At 45.2% G+C, this 13,873-nt stretch overlaps 1 protein-coding gene across 5 annotated transcripts in view; it reads right to left on the bottom strand.

The window, feature by feature from the left end:
- PEBP4 (phosphatidylethanolamine binding protein 4) overlaps window positions 1-13,873 on the bottom strand; it is a 260,819-nt gene that overhangs the window by 230,369 nt on the left and 16,577 nt on the right. The gene's annotated exons all lie outside the window — the stretch shown is intronic.

The following is a 13,873-nucleotide window of genomic DNA, read 5'->3' as shown; positions in this document are numbered from 1 at the left end:
TTCAACAAATGGTGTTGGGAAAACTGGACAGCAACATGCAGAAGAATGAAACTGGACCACTTTCTTACACCACACACAAAAATAAATTCAAAATGGATGAAAGTCCTAAATGTGAGACCTGAAACCATAAAAATCCTAGAGGAGAATGCAGGCAACAACTTCTTTTATCTTGGCCACAGCAACCTCTTACTAGAAATGTTGGAAGAGGGCAAGGGAAACAAAAGCAAAAATGAACTATTGGGATTTCATCAAGATAAAAAGCTTCTGCACAGTGAAGGAAACAATCAACCAAACTAAAAGGCAGCCTACGGAATGGGAGAAGATATTCGCACATGATATAACTGATAAAGGGTTAGTATCCAAAATCTATAAAGAACTTATCAAACTCAACACCCAAAAAACAAATAATCCAGTTAAGAAATAGGCAGAAGGCATGAATAGACATTTTTCCATAGAAGACATCCAGATGGCTAACAGATAGATGAAAAGATGCTCAACATCATGCACTCAGCATCAGGGAAATACAAATCAAAACCATGATGAGATACCACCTCACACCTGTCAGAATGGCTAAAATTAACAACACAAGAAACAACAGGTATTGGTGAGAATTCGGAGAAAGGGGAACCCTCCTACATTGTTGGTGGGAATGCAAGCTGGTGCAGCCACTCTGGAAAACAGTATGGAGGTTCCTCAAAAAGTTATCAATAGAACTACCCTACAATCCAGCAATTGCATTCCTAGGTATTTACCCAAAGGAGATAAAAATACAGATTTGTGGGGGCGCCTGGGTGGCCCAGTCGTTAAGCGTCTGCCTTCGGCTCAGGTCATGATCCCAGAGTCCTGGGATCGAGCCCCGCATCGGGCTCCCTGTTCAGCGGGAAGCCTGCTTCTCCCTCTCCCACTCCCCCTGCTTGTGTTCCCTCTCTGGCTGTGTCTCTCTCTAATAAATAAATAAAATCTTTAAAAAAAAAAAAAAATACAGATTTGAAGGGGTACATGCACCCTGGTGTTTGTAGCAGCATTATCAACAATAGCCAAACTATGGAGAGAGCCCAAATGTCCATCAACTGAAGAATGGATAAAGAAGAAGTGGGAAGAAATGGTGTGTGTGTGTGTGTGTGTGTGTGTGTGTGTGTGTGTGTGTGTGTGTAATGGAATATTACTCAGCCATCAAAAAGAATGAAATCTTGCCATTTGCAATGATGTGGATGGAGCTAGAGTGTATCATGTGAAGTGAAATAAGTCAGTCAGAGAAAGACAAATACCATATGATTTCACTCATATGTGGAATTTAAGAAACAGAACAGATGGCTACATGGGAGGGGGAAGAGAGAGGGAAACAAACCAAGAGACTCTTAACGGTAGACAACAAACTGAGGGTTGACGGAGGGAGGTGGGTGGGGGATGGGCTGCGTGGGTGATGGTACTAAGGGGTGCACTTGTGATGAGCACTGGGTGTTGTATGTAAGTGATGAATCACTAAATTCTACTCCTGAAACCAATATTGCACTGTATGTTAACTAACTAGAATTTAAATAAAAATTTAAAAAGAAAAAAATATATTAAAATAAGATCTACATTAAATCAACACATATATGAGTAAAATTATAAAAATTTAATATGAAAGATTAGATTTTTTTTAAAGAAAATTGAATCAATGGAGAGATGCCTATAAATCTAGTTGAAATAGTTTAATATTTTAAAAATATTAATTATTTTTAAATGAATTCAAAAATAAGTCTAAATTTCTTTTGGAAAAATTGATACAGCAGAATTGTCAAGAAATTTTTTTGAAAAAGAAAGTTAATGGGGTATGGAGCAGAGAAGAGCATGTCTTATTTATTTTTTTCCTGTAAAGCTATAATAATTAAAACATTATGGTTCTGTCACAAGAATAAATAGCTCAATGAGACAGAACTGAAAGTCTAAGAACAAACCTAAGTATGAGTGGATATTTAATATATGATAAAATTGATATTTAAATTAGGTAAGTACAGAAGCTAGGACAATTGACTAATCAGAAAAATATTAATTCCAGACAGTTCAAATAGTTAAGCATAAAATATGAAACTATAAAAGAATGAAAAAAATAATACAAAATATTTATAAGATATTGGGAAGGGAAATGCCTTGCTAAGATTAAAAGCAAAGAAAAAAACCAGAAGCAAGAAATGGATGTCTTTTAAGAGAGAAAACTCTGAAATTTTTGAATGCCCATACACAAGCATAAAATTATTAAATGCCAGTAAACAAGATGAAAGCCAAGCAACAAACTGGGAAATATTTACAACAAATGACAAAAGATTAATATTCTTAATACCTAAAGAGCCATTATAAATCAATATGAAAAAAGTATCATTGCCCTGAAAAATGAGTAAAGCTCACAAACAATTCAAAAAAGAAGGATGAACACATGACTGAAATCATGTTCCTGCTCACTAGCAACAAAGAACGCAAGTTGAAACTAGGTACATTTTGATACATAATTAATATCAAAAGCCATAAAAATGTTTATACAGTTTAACCCGGAAATTCTACTAGGAATTTACCTAAGGAAAAGCCCATGTATTTGCAGCATTATTTATAATAGCAATAGTTCGGAAACCGTAGAAGTCTAACAAGAGGGAATGAAATTTTTTTTTAAATGATGGTATTTCATGTAGAAAAGAAACCATTAGAAATAATGTAAAAAAACTACTAAGTGTGGGGCGCCTGGGTGGCTCAGTCTGTTAAGCGTCTGCCTTCAGCTCAGGTTATGATCTCAGGGTCCTGGGATCGAGCCCTGTGTGGGGCGGGGGGGGGGTGTCCCTGCTCAGCAGGGAGCCTGCTTTTCCCCCTCCCTCTGCCGTTCCCCACAGCTAATGCTTTCTCTCAAGTAAATAAATAAAATCTTTTTTAAAAATTACTAAGTGCTATGGAAAGATGCACACAGCTATAGCAGGGTTCCAAGAGGACCTTGTTGGCACACTCACATCAGGATAAATCAAGGAGGGATGAATAAAGGGGCTGCTTACAAAGGTGAGGGCGGGGTAGGGGGACACCTGAGGGGTGGAGAAGTAACTGGGGGCTAGTTGCAACAAACTGTCACTAGACCTCAAGGGCTTCGGGGAGGGAGGGCGGGGACCACAGCAAGCTCAGTGAGGCACTTAGGATGCAGGATTTGAGGACACATTCACCCTCAGGGCTGTGCAAGGCACAGTGAGTGCCTCCTTACATGTTTGCCCCAGAGGCACCTGCCTCACCCCATGCTAGTCTGGCCCTGGGGGAGGGAGCTATTAAAGGAACCTAGAAGGAAGATCCTGCAGAAAAGTCTGTGCGGAGAGGAGCAGTGTGACCTTTTGCTGGGGGGAGGGGGGAGGGGGGGAGGCAGAGGCAGCTCAGGTGACCCCACAGAGAGGCTGCCTGAGACAAATACCTGCTCTCACTTTCCTCCCATCCTATTTCCTGCAGGGCTTTCTTTCATCAGACTCATCTGGAAGCCAGAGGGCAAGGCTGCTTTACAATCAGCCTCTGGGACAGACCACGGGACAAAGAGTGGATCCAAGGGGCACAGAGACTTCCATAGAACGACACAAAGTTAAGCAAAAGAAGCAGGTTCCAAAGCGAAATCTAAAATCCGATGCCTATTTTTACCTAAATTTTATTTAGTGGTATACCTGGGGTGTAACATCACATTATGGTTGATTTTTAAATAGTTTTTGCTTTACACGTATTCGCTAAATTTAATGGAATGAGTGTCATAAAAAGAAACAAAAAGAAACATTCCAAAAATCATATATAGGTTGTGGCCTTAAGAAGAAGAAGTAAAAAGCCTGGATGAAAAAAGTCGAAATATTTTCAGGGGTTGCTTTTGGATGATGAATGTTTATAGAGTGGTTATGTCTGGGGGCCAAGTGTTGTAGTTTTGTTTTTGTGTGTGTATCTTAATCCTATTCTTTCTTTGAAAATGTCCTAAAGTGAATGTATGTCTTGCTATCATAAATCCAGAAGCTATTCAATAAGTAGATTGGAGAGAGGAGAATAGATGTGTATGAGACAGAAAGGAGAGAGAAAAGAATCTCCGTAAATAGCTACCTGTCCTTCCTGTGAGTTGACACCCCAAGCTCACTTATGCTTATCTAATGTGTAAAATGATATGATTTCTCAAGCTCTTTTTGCTCCAAGGTTCCTTTTAAAGAAATTCTTACCTAACAGACCTCTTAACCTGCGGTCATGGTCATGAGACAAGGCTGACCAATGCATGGCTTAAGTAAGTAGAGTAGGACTCGGAGGAGGAGCTGGGAGCGCCACCTCCCTGCAGGCCTGGGCATTACAGCTGAGCAGGGCCCTTTTCCAGGCTCCAGGACAGGCGGCCTTCTACCTGCCTTCTCGCAGAGGCTGCATGTTGACCTCCTCTTCCTTCCCTGACCACTTTAAAATCCAGCTCACTGTCTTCTACAGTCTCCTGTCTTCTAAAACTACAATGCTTGGGACGCCTGGGTGGCTCAGTCAGTTAAGCGTCTGCCTTCGGCTCAGGTCATGATCCCAGGGTCCTGGGATTGAGTCTCACATCCGGCTCCCTGCTCCACGGGAAGCCTGCTTCTCCCTCTGCCTGTCGCTCCCCCAGCTTGTGTTCCCTCTCTCACTCTGACAAATAAATAAATAAAATCTTTACAAATAAATAAATAAAACTACAACGCTTGCCCCCCAGAAATAACCACTTGTAACTCTATAAACATTCATCACCCTAAAGCAACCCTTGTAAATATTTTGACTTTTTTCATCCAGGTTTTTTATTTCATCATCTTTTTTAAAAAAGATTTTATTTATTTATTCATGAGAGACAGACAGAGAGGCAGAGGCAGAAAAGGTGAAGCAGGATCCCTGCAGAGCAGGGAGCTGATGCAGGACTCGATCCCAGGACCCTGAGATCATGACCTGAGCTGAAGGCAGATGTTTAACTGACTGAGCCACCCAGGCGCCCCTTTATTTCATCTTCTTAAGGCCACAACCTATATATGATTTTTGGAATATTTCTTTTTTTTCTTTTTATGACATTCATTCTATTAAATTTAGCAAATATATAAAAGCAAAAACTTGGATCTTGCCATCCTCGAGGTGAATTCAGCATTCATAAGTGCGAGCCATCCAACACTATGGCTTCTTGGTTCCTCGACTATCTCACTTTTTCAGAGCTTAACCTCCGTTCTCTCTCCACCACCCACTCCGCAGGGCACGCTTTGAAGCTCCCCTTCAGCCAGAACTGTTGCACTTCGGCAATCTGCCCCCTCGCATCCCTGTTCAGCCCATCCTTCTGGCTCTCCCACTCAGCCACTTCTTCCCACTGCAGCTGTGCTTGGCCTCATGCAGTCCACCAGTCCTGTGCATGGCTGGTTTTCTGCTGTCATCATGTCCCTCCTTCCAGCCCAGGCTCCTCAATCTGCAACCACCAGCTCTGCGCCATCTTTTTTTTTTTTTTTAAAGACTTACTTATTGGAGGGAGAGAGTGTGCATGCAGGGATGGAGCAGAGGGAGAGGGAGAGAAACTTAAGTAGACTCCCGCTGAGTGCGGAGCCTGACTTTGGGCTCAATCTCACAACCCTGAGATCATGACCTGAGCAGAAACCAAGAGTTGGACGCTCAACTGACTGAGCCATCCAGGCGCCCCAGCACTTAAACATTCTTAAACTTCTTCCACCTATAAAAGATCTCTTTTAGTAGTGGATGCCCTGAACCATAACCCAGATGCCCCCTCTGGACCGAGGCATCCAATCTCTCAGCTGCTGAAAGTGTGGCTGCTGGAGGCTCACAGTCAACGCCCCCTCTGCGAATTGCCAAAGGGGGCTGCCTGGCCTCAGGTGACACCCATTCCCCTGGGGCAGGCCACACCCGATGACTGGTTGGTGCTGGGGTATTTGAAGGATACTCTGGAATTGTTTTAGGGTAAGACATACTGACATGCAGATGACAGTCACAAAGGAAGTTTATGCTCACAGATCCCTAGAAACGGGGCAAGGCACACCACGCAGGGGGCCACATGGGGAAGTGCAGGTTTCCATCAGGAGGCAGAGGGCACAAGGGGAAAATAGGGGAAATATGGTCCTGAGGGTGCAAGGGGAAAATAGGGGAAATATGGGAGTAAGCTTTATGATAGCTTCAATGGGAAAGGCAATGCAAGGCAGGGTAACAGGTTTAAGATTGGCTAGTTTGAAACTGAGGGTTCTAGAGGGGAGGGGGGTGGGAGGATGGGTTAGCCTGGTGATGGGTATTAAAGAGGGCACGTTCTGCATGGAGCACTGGGTGTTATATGCAAACAATGAATCATGGAACACTACATCAAAAACTAATGATGTAATGTATGGTGAGTAACATAACATAAAAATAAATAAAATAAAATAAAATGCTCAAAAAAAAAAAGATTGGCTAGTTTGAATCATTTTATGGACTCTAGGATATAGGGGCTTTCCCTAGTCATCTGGTGCCTGATGCTGAGGTGATTAGGACAGGGTGGTAGTGTCCGTTGAGGGTCCGGACTCTTGATTGGTTGGTTTGCATATGAAAGTCATGCTCACAGGGGAGTCTCTCTAGGATCAGCAAGATGTTAAAACATCAGAAAACACAGCAAATAAAAAGGCATGGTTAATACAGGGGGTAAAGGCTCAACCCCCCCTTGCCCTGATTCCGGAACAACTCTGAAAGGCCACCCTTGTTCCACGGCTCCCGGAGGGCGCGGCCAGGCCTTGGGGTCCCTGCGTCCACAGCCCAGCTCCCGCCTCTGCTCCTCGTGCTGCACCGCCCAGGGACGCGACCCAAGACGGTCTCTCTCACCCCCACGGCCCCCCACGGCCCCCCACCTCTCTCTTCCCTTCACAGCCGAACTTCTTGGAGGCACAACCTCTGCTCACTGTCTCCACGTGTACAAATCCACGGCCACGGCTTCTGCTCCGTGGTTCTCAAACTTCAGCCTGAATCAGAGTCATGGGGAGGGCTTGTCAGCGCGCAGACTGCAGGGCGGCACCTCCAGAGCATCTGAGGGAGTGGGCCTGAGCTGCGGTCGCCAGTCTGTGCCTCTAACATGCCGCCCTGTTGGAGAAGCCCCCACAGCAGCAGTCCCCCAGTTCTGTCAGGAGGAAGTCCACACTTCCTAAGGCTCTTCAGGAGCTGGTGGCCATTTATTCTGTCAGCCTCGGCTCTCACCAGGCTTTTCTCACTGTCATCCAGTCACTGCCATAGTTGTGCTTTCTCCCGGAGATACACTCGCCCTCGTGCCTCTGGGCCTTTGCACATGTCTTGTTTGCTGTGTCAGGTGCTTCCTCAACACCCTGACTTCTTTCCCCTGCCTGGCTAGCCCCCTTTTAGCTTCCTGTCTCTTTTCCAGTCACTTCTTCGGGGAAGTCTGGATCCTCTGCTGCCTCCTCTCAGAGGCAGCCCTCACTAAATTACCACCCAGTGACTGGAAAATGAATAATGGCAGAAGCGCTGCTCTTTCCTTCTAGAAACCCCTCCTCTCGGCTGAGGCAAAGATGGAAAAGGCAAAGGAAGAGTCTGGTGGGGAGTGCTGGGCCACATTGGTGGCTCCCCAGGAGGACAGCAGGGTGGAAGAGGCGTCACCCGCAGGAGGGGCGACTCAGCAGGTGTTCTCCTCTTGCTTAAGCTTCCTCTATGCTTGAACTGACAAACACAGGCTTGTCCTGCTCTCCTCAGTCACCTGGGCCCACCACCTGGGGCAGATGAAACCCACCCCCTGCACCAGCTCTCCCAGGGAGACACCCCCCCATCCCCCCCACACCCCGGTCTGGGGCCTCCAGCCAGCTCTGGTGGGAGTCATGTGATTACTTTGGTGTGCATGACAAGCTCCCCAGAGTGATGCTTTGAGGGGTGACCTTGTTGTCCAGGACAGAGGTCGCTCCTCGCGAGCCCGCTGATGTCTGTGAGGGTTGGGCTGCTTCCCTGGCTTGGGCGGGGGTGGGGGGGGGCAGGGGCGGCGGCAGGGGCACCCTCACTTTTCCTCCACAGATATTTGGCCCCAGTTTTCAGGTCTGGGTTACGTAACCCCTGAGGAGAACTACACTCCCCGGTCACCCACACCTTTTCCCTTTCACAGGCGCAGCTGCTTCTCAGAGAAGGTCTATTTTGGGAGCTGTTTTCATCTGACCTATATTAAGCACAGTCACAAGGCAGAGGCAAGTCGCAGGGTGCAGGGTGGCCTGCTTGCTCTTTGTGCTTTTTTAGTGTCACGGGTGAGAAAGCCAGACAAGCTAGTGCCTACAGCTCTGGAGCGGAGCCTCAGGTGGCCCGTGGAGCTCACCACGGCATCCGGCCACAGAAAGCTCTAGGCTGGGACAGCCCACCTGTAATAGTGCCGGCCCGGCTGCCCGCCCCCCCCCCCCATTCCGTAGTTCTGGTTTGTGGCCCCCTGAGGCCCCGCTAAAGACAGCACTTCGGTCACTGCAGCCCTGGTCAGGGAAACATTGAGGTTCCCTGCAGGCCCAGAATGTACCAGGCCGGGAAGAGTCCAGGCTGGGAAGAGTCCAGGCCTGTGAGGTGCCGCTGGTAGAGTTTTAACTGGCCGCCAAGCCCCTCGGTGGGGAATTGTCTTTCCCGGGTTAATAATTAAATCACATGACCAGCAGGGAGAGAGAAAGGGCTGCTGGGAGCCATCTGGCCCAGGTACTGAGCACAAACAAGTACTCCGTGGAGTCGCCACCACTTTGAGGGCCTGAGGAGAAAATGACAACCGAAGTGGTTCACCCACTAGGTGTTCCGTTGGCCCCTCTTCAGTGGGGGCATCTCCCGCACCACTGTTTTCTCCCTTGGGGCTCTTCTTGTCTCGCTAGAAGCAGAGGCCCAGTTCCAGGGTCTAAAGCTCTGCTCCACACTGCCCACCCCAAAAGCTGCAGCTCCCGCACCTCCTTCCTCCTGAGGGTCAGGCCCACGTCTCCAAAGCAGAACTGCACGCTTCCTCCGCACTCGGATCAGCCCCCGCCCCAGGGAGGACAGTGCCGACGGCCGGGTCTTCCACGCGCCCCGCACCATGTCTGCCTTTGCAGGGCAGAATGGACACTGATGAGGACTTCTCGGGCCAGCTGGGGAGAGGCTGATGTCAGTCTCAGAACAGCCGGGAGAGAATCCTGGCTTTGTACTGTGCAGCAAACATCAGGGCTTCTGCTCCCACTCTTTGCGACCCAGTGAGTGAATGGCTCTCCTCGAGATGCTGAGTGTGTCCTGCACACCAAAGTGACCACATGATTCCCACCAGAGTTGGCTGGAAGGAGCGAAGGAAGTGGGGAGGGCATTCCCCTGGGAGAGCTGGTGGATGGCATTGGGGAGGAGGGAGAGGAACAGAGAGAGGCCTTGACCCCTGAGGTTAGCTGAGGTGTGAGCTAAGTGCACAAGTGGAAGGAACTTTGAAAACTTGAGTTTTGGGTCTTGAGGGACTGAGGATGGTGGAGAGAATGGGTAGCGCATTCTAGGCAGGGACACAGGTAGGGTAAGGCAAAGCACAGCCCTCACACGGGGCACATGGGATGCTCTGAGAACACAGCGAGTAGGGGATTAGGAGAAAAGGGGAACCAGCCTGAGGAGGCTTAAATCCAAAGATGTCCTTCCAGCTGGGCGGCCCCTTTCCTTCCTCTGATCTCTCTTCCTAATCCCTGGGGCATGACAAGTCCTGGCCACCCCAACACCCCGGGGGGCTCCTGGGGTGGGAGTGTGGAAGCAGTAAACACTCTCTGCGGGCTGAGGCAGAGACAGTGGCAGACAGAGGACTGCAGACTACCCAACGGGTCTCCCAGGGCAAGGCCTCTCTCTCCAAAGGCAGGCATGCTTGGGAGGTGGGGAAGCCGGGAGAAAAGGACCAAAGGAAAGGACCCTGAAATCATAGCCAAATAGAAGCAATGGAGAGATTTGAGAAGAAAAATCCATTTTTGCTTCATTAAGGAATAAAGAAAAGGCAGTAGCATTCTCTACTCAATGAAATACCAAAAAGAAAAATAATGGGGGATGGGGGGGATGAAATCCCAAGAGGGGATATTGTCATTTTCAGTTGGGGTAAATGCCAGAAGCATTGTTTCTGTCGATATGGCATAATCAGTAGAATACATTTTTTTTCCCAAGATAAAATACGTATCAAGATGCAAGCATTCACTATTTGACTCAGTTTCCCCTCTTTCAGCTAAGTTAGAAATGTCCCAGTGAAGAAATAAAGACTCCTCGTGCACTGAGCACATGCTACTCAAAGGCAGGAAAATGACTTTCACCTCATAATACCAGCACTCAGCACTTCGCTCAATAAACATTTGCTGAAAGACCAAATGTGCAAAGAAAGAAGCTCCTTGACAAATACAGGTCACCTTCAGAACTGGTTAATTCCATCATGGTATTATCCATTGATGAAATTATGAGGCAGTTGTTAAAAAGGAATGGATTAAAAAAGTAGCTGTAAATATTTGGGGACAATTCAGGAACTCGGAGTACCAACTGGGTAGTAGATGATATTAGAGAATTTTTTTTGTTTTTGTTTTTTGTTTTGTTTTTGTTTTTTTAAGTAGGCTCCACACCCAGTGTGGAGCCCAATGCTGGGCTTGAACTCACGACCCTGAGATCAAGATCTGAGCTGAGGTCAAGAGTCGGATATTTAACCGACTGAGCCACCCAGATGCCCTGATATCAGAGAATTTTTTTAGTTTACTTCAGGGTGATGATGGTTTTGTTGTTATTTATGTAGGAGAATGTCCTTTTTGAGGAAACATGTGTTGAAGTATTTCGGAGTAAGTGTCATAATGTCTATGTAGGGGCCAGGGACGGCTGGCCACCCTAGGATGGGCTGCTTTAACATGAAGATTATTTTGAGTTAAAAGCAATCGAAACCCAGCAGATTCAGGAAAAGCTCTTCACCTCCCCCTCAACTGCCTAAAAAGAATTTAGATAGAGGACTTGCTCCAGGAAGAGAGCTGTCACCATAGAGAACTACATTATGATGCGAGCCGGGTGTGGTAGACAGGGAGGAACCTAGCAAGGCCTGTTTGATCCAAGTCCTGTGGTCCCACTGTTTCTGAGGCCTGAGTGGTCCCCCTCCCCAACATTTGTTTATCAAACATTTACTCTTTTTCATCTTCCTGTGAATTGTCTTCCTCCCCTTTGAAGTCCCAGACCCCTACCCTTTCTTCTAAGTTCAGGATGACATATGTACCTCATTTTGTCTGCCCGTCTTTAGAATTCCATGTCCGTGTGGATTCCCTGTGTATATGAAATAATGTCAATTTGATTTTTTTTTTTTTAAAGAGAGAGAGCGTGTGCGCGTGTGCGCCCTCACGTGAGGTGAGGGAGGCGCAGAGGGAGAGAAAGAGAATCTTAAGCAGGCCCACACCCAACACGGAGCCCCATGTGGGGCTTGATCTCAAGACCCTGAGATCATGACCCCTGAGATCCTGACCTGAGCTGAATTCAGAAGTCAGACGCTTAACCAACTGAGTCACCCAGGCATCCCGTCAATTTGATTCTTAGTCCAGCTAAAAGGACCTTGAAGATGTTGCTCCTCAACATCTCCAAGTTATTTTGAAAAATTTTGGCCAAAAAAAAAAGCATGAAAAATGTTAACAAATTGTTAAGTCTAAGTAATGGGAATCAGTATTTATTGGATTATTTCTTTTCAATTTTTCTGGATGTTTGCAAACATGTACAGTAAAAAATTTAAAAATATTATGTATATCACACATGAGGCTAGAATCAAGAAAAAAAATCTAAGATTGATAAATAAGGAAAAAATGTATAAAAAGTGTATAACGTGGAAATAATAGAACTGAAAAGAATTGCCACTCTGATGTTGAAATTATGGAGGATATCTTTTACTTAACTACCTGTTATGTTTTTTTAATCTCTGAAAAGCATGTTTAAAAGCTATTTGCAATAAGCAATTCACTGTCTAACTTCCTATAATCTTTATACATTGTCATGATATATCCACATACATGTATACCTACTTTATTAGTCTTTTATGCACCAAGTTATTTAATGTACCAAGTTGCAACTTTGTGTTTGCTTTTATCACTGACCTATAGGATGCAATAAAACAATTAAAATACTGTTTGTACCTTAAGAAAAAAAACTACCCACATTTATTGCTGTAGTGACATTTTACAATTGAAGGAAAAGACCTAGCAAAACGTTTCCTTCCTTCTGGCCTACCTTTCTTCCCTCAACATTAATTAATTTGTTTATTATTTTGATTAATAATTACTTTTTTGGAAGGGCACCTGGGTGGCTCAGTCTGTGAAGCGTCTGACTTTGGCTCAGGTCATGATCTTGGGGTCCTGGGATCAAGCCCGGCGTTGGGCTCCCTGCTCGGTGGGGTGTCTGTTTCTCCCTTTGCCTCTACCGATCCCTGCCCCCACTTGTGCTCTCTCTCTATCAAATGAGTAAGTAAAATCTTTTAAAAAATAATTACATTTTTTGCTTCTCTTCCCCCACCCCCTGTCAAAAGGTATTAACATACTTATTTCAAAAATCTGGAAAATATTAAAATATACAGAAAGAAAAATTTAAGACCCTTATTTTCAACATCCAGAGATAACCAGTTTACATTTGGTGATATTTCTTTCCTTCTGAGAGGTTTTGTGGTTATTTATGAAGTCCCAGACCCCTACCCTTTTTCCTGTATGGATTTTTCTCGATTAATTGAGATCATGCTGATAAACAACCACGTGTCTGTGTGAGAGGTGTGTGTGCGCGTGCCCGTGTGATACACATTCCATCTTCCGAATATACCATCATTTATTTAAAACTTCCCCTGTTGTAGGGCACTTAGGGCTCTAGACTGCATGTTTTTCTCCCCTACAGCCCCAAATGCATATTTTGAAACCTCATTCTCAATATGATGGTATTTGGAGGTGGGGCCTTTGGAAGGTGATCAGGTCATGAGGGTGGAGCCCTCATGAATGGGATGAGTGTCCTTATAAAAGAGACCCCAGAGAGATCCATTCCACCTTTGATCATGTGAGGCTACAGAGAGAAGACTGGTGTTTATAAACCAAAAAGTGGACTTTTACTAGATACTAAATATCCCAGCATGTTGATGTTGAACTTCCCAGCTTCCAGAACTGTGAGAAATATTTTCCTGTTGTTTCTAAGCCCCAGCTTATGGTATTCTGTTCTAACAGCCAAATGGACTAAGACAGTTTATTTTTTTTCCTTCATCCCCGCCCCCAAATTACTAGTGTTATGATCATCCTTCACATAAATCTTTTCCTGACTTCTGATTATTTCCTTAGATTTTGTTCTTAGAATTTTCTTGGGTCAAAGTATATGTGTTCTTTTAAGCCTCTTCATATATATGTAAAAGATGGGAAAGAAACTTTTCCTCTGCCTCTTAGGTTAGTGACTGAGGCCTGCAAAGTAAACCAAAAAAGACAGAGTAACCCGGGAAAAAGGTTTTCTGGGGTACACATGGGAGCCAACAAATGAAGTAGCTGGCTTGTTAAATGGTTCAAGTTAAAGGCTTATCTACCTAACTTATTAGGGAAAAGGGAGGGAGGGAGAAAAGGCTTCTATAGGAAGAGTAAATGGTTTTTTTTAGGAAAGACAATGGATTTTCAGAACACTCTCTTTCAGAGATATGAAAGTTTGTGATGATGTTTGTCTGTCAAGTATGAGTTGCCTTTCTGTCTCCTTCAGGGCCATAGAAATCCCCCAGAGAAGAGATTTGGGGTAGGTTTTATTTGATCTATTTTGGGAATAGATCTTCCCTGAAGAAAGAACTTGTGACAGACTTACTTCCCAGAACTTGCTGCTTTTAGTCAGATAAGGGAAGCTCTGAGAAGCCTTCTTTCTGCAACCTTTGACTCTCAAACGTCTTCATACATTAAATAATCTTTTATTTAAAATAATCTTCATA

Source organism: Halichoerus grypus, chromosome 3 (genome assembly GCF_964656455.1).
Source record: "Halichoerus grypus chromosome 3, mHalGry1.hap1.1, whole genome shotgun sequence".
NCBI lineage: Eukaryota > Metazoa > Chordata > Mammalia > Carnivora > Phocidae > Halichoerus > Halichoerus grypus.
This window is presented reverse-complemented; position numbering and strand designations above follow the sequence as displayed.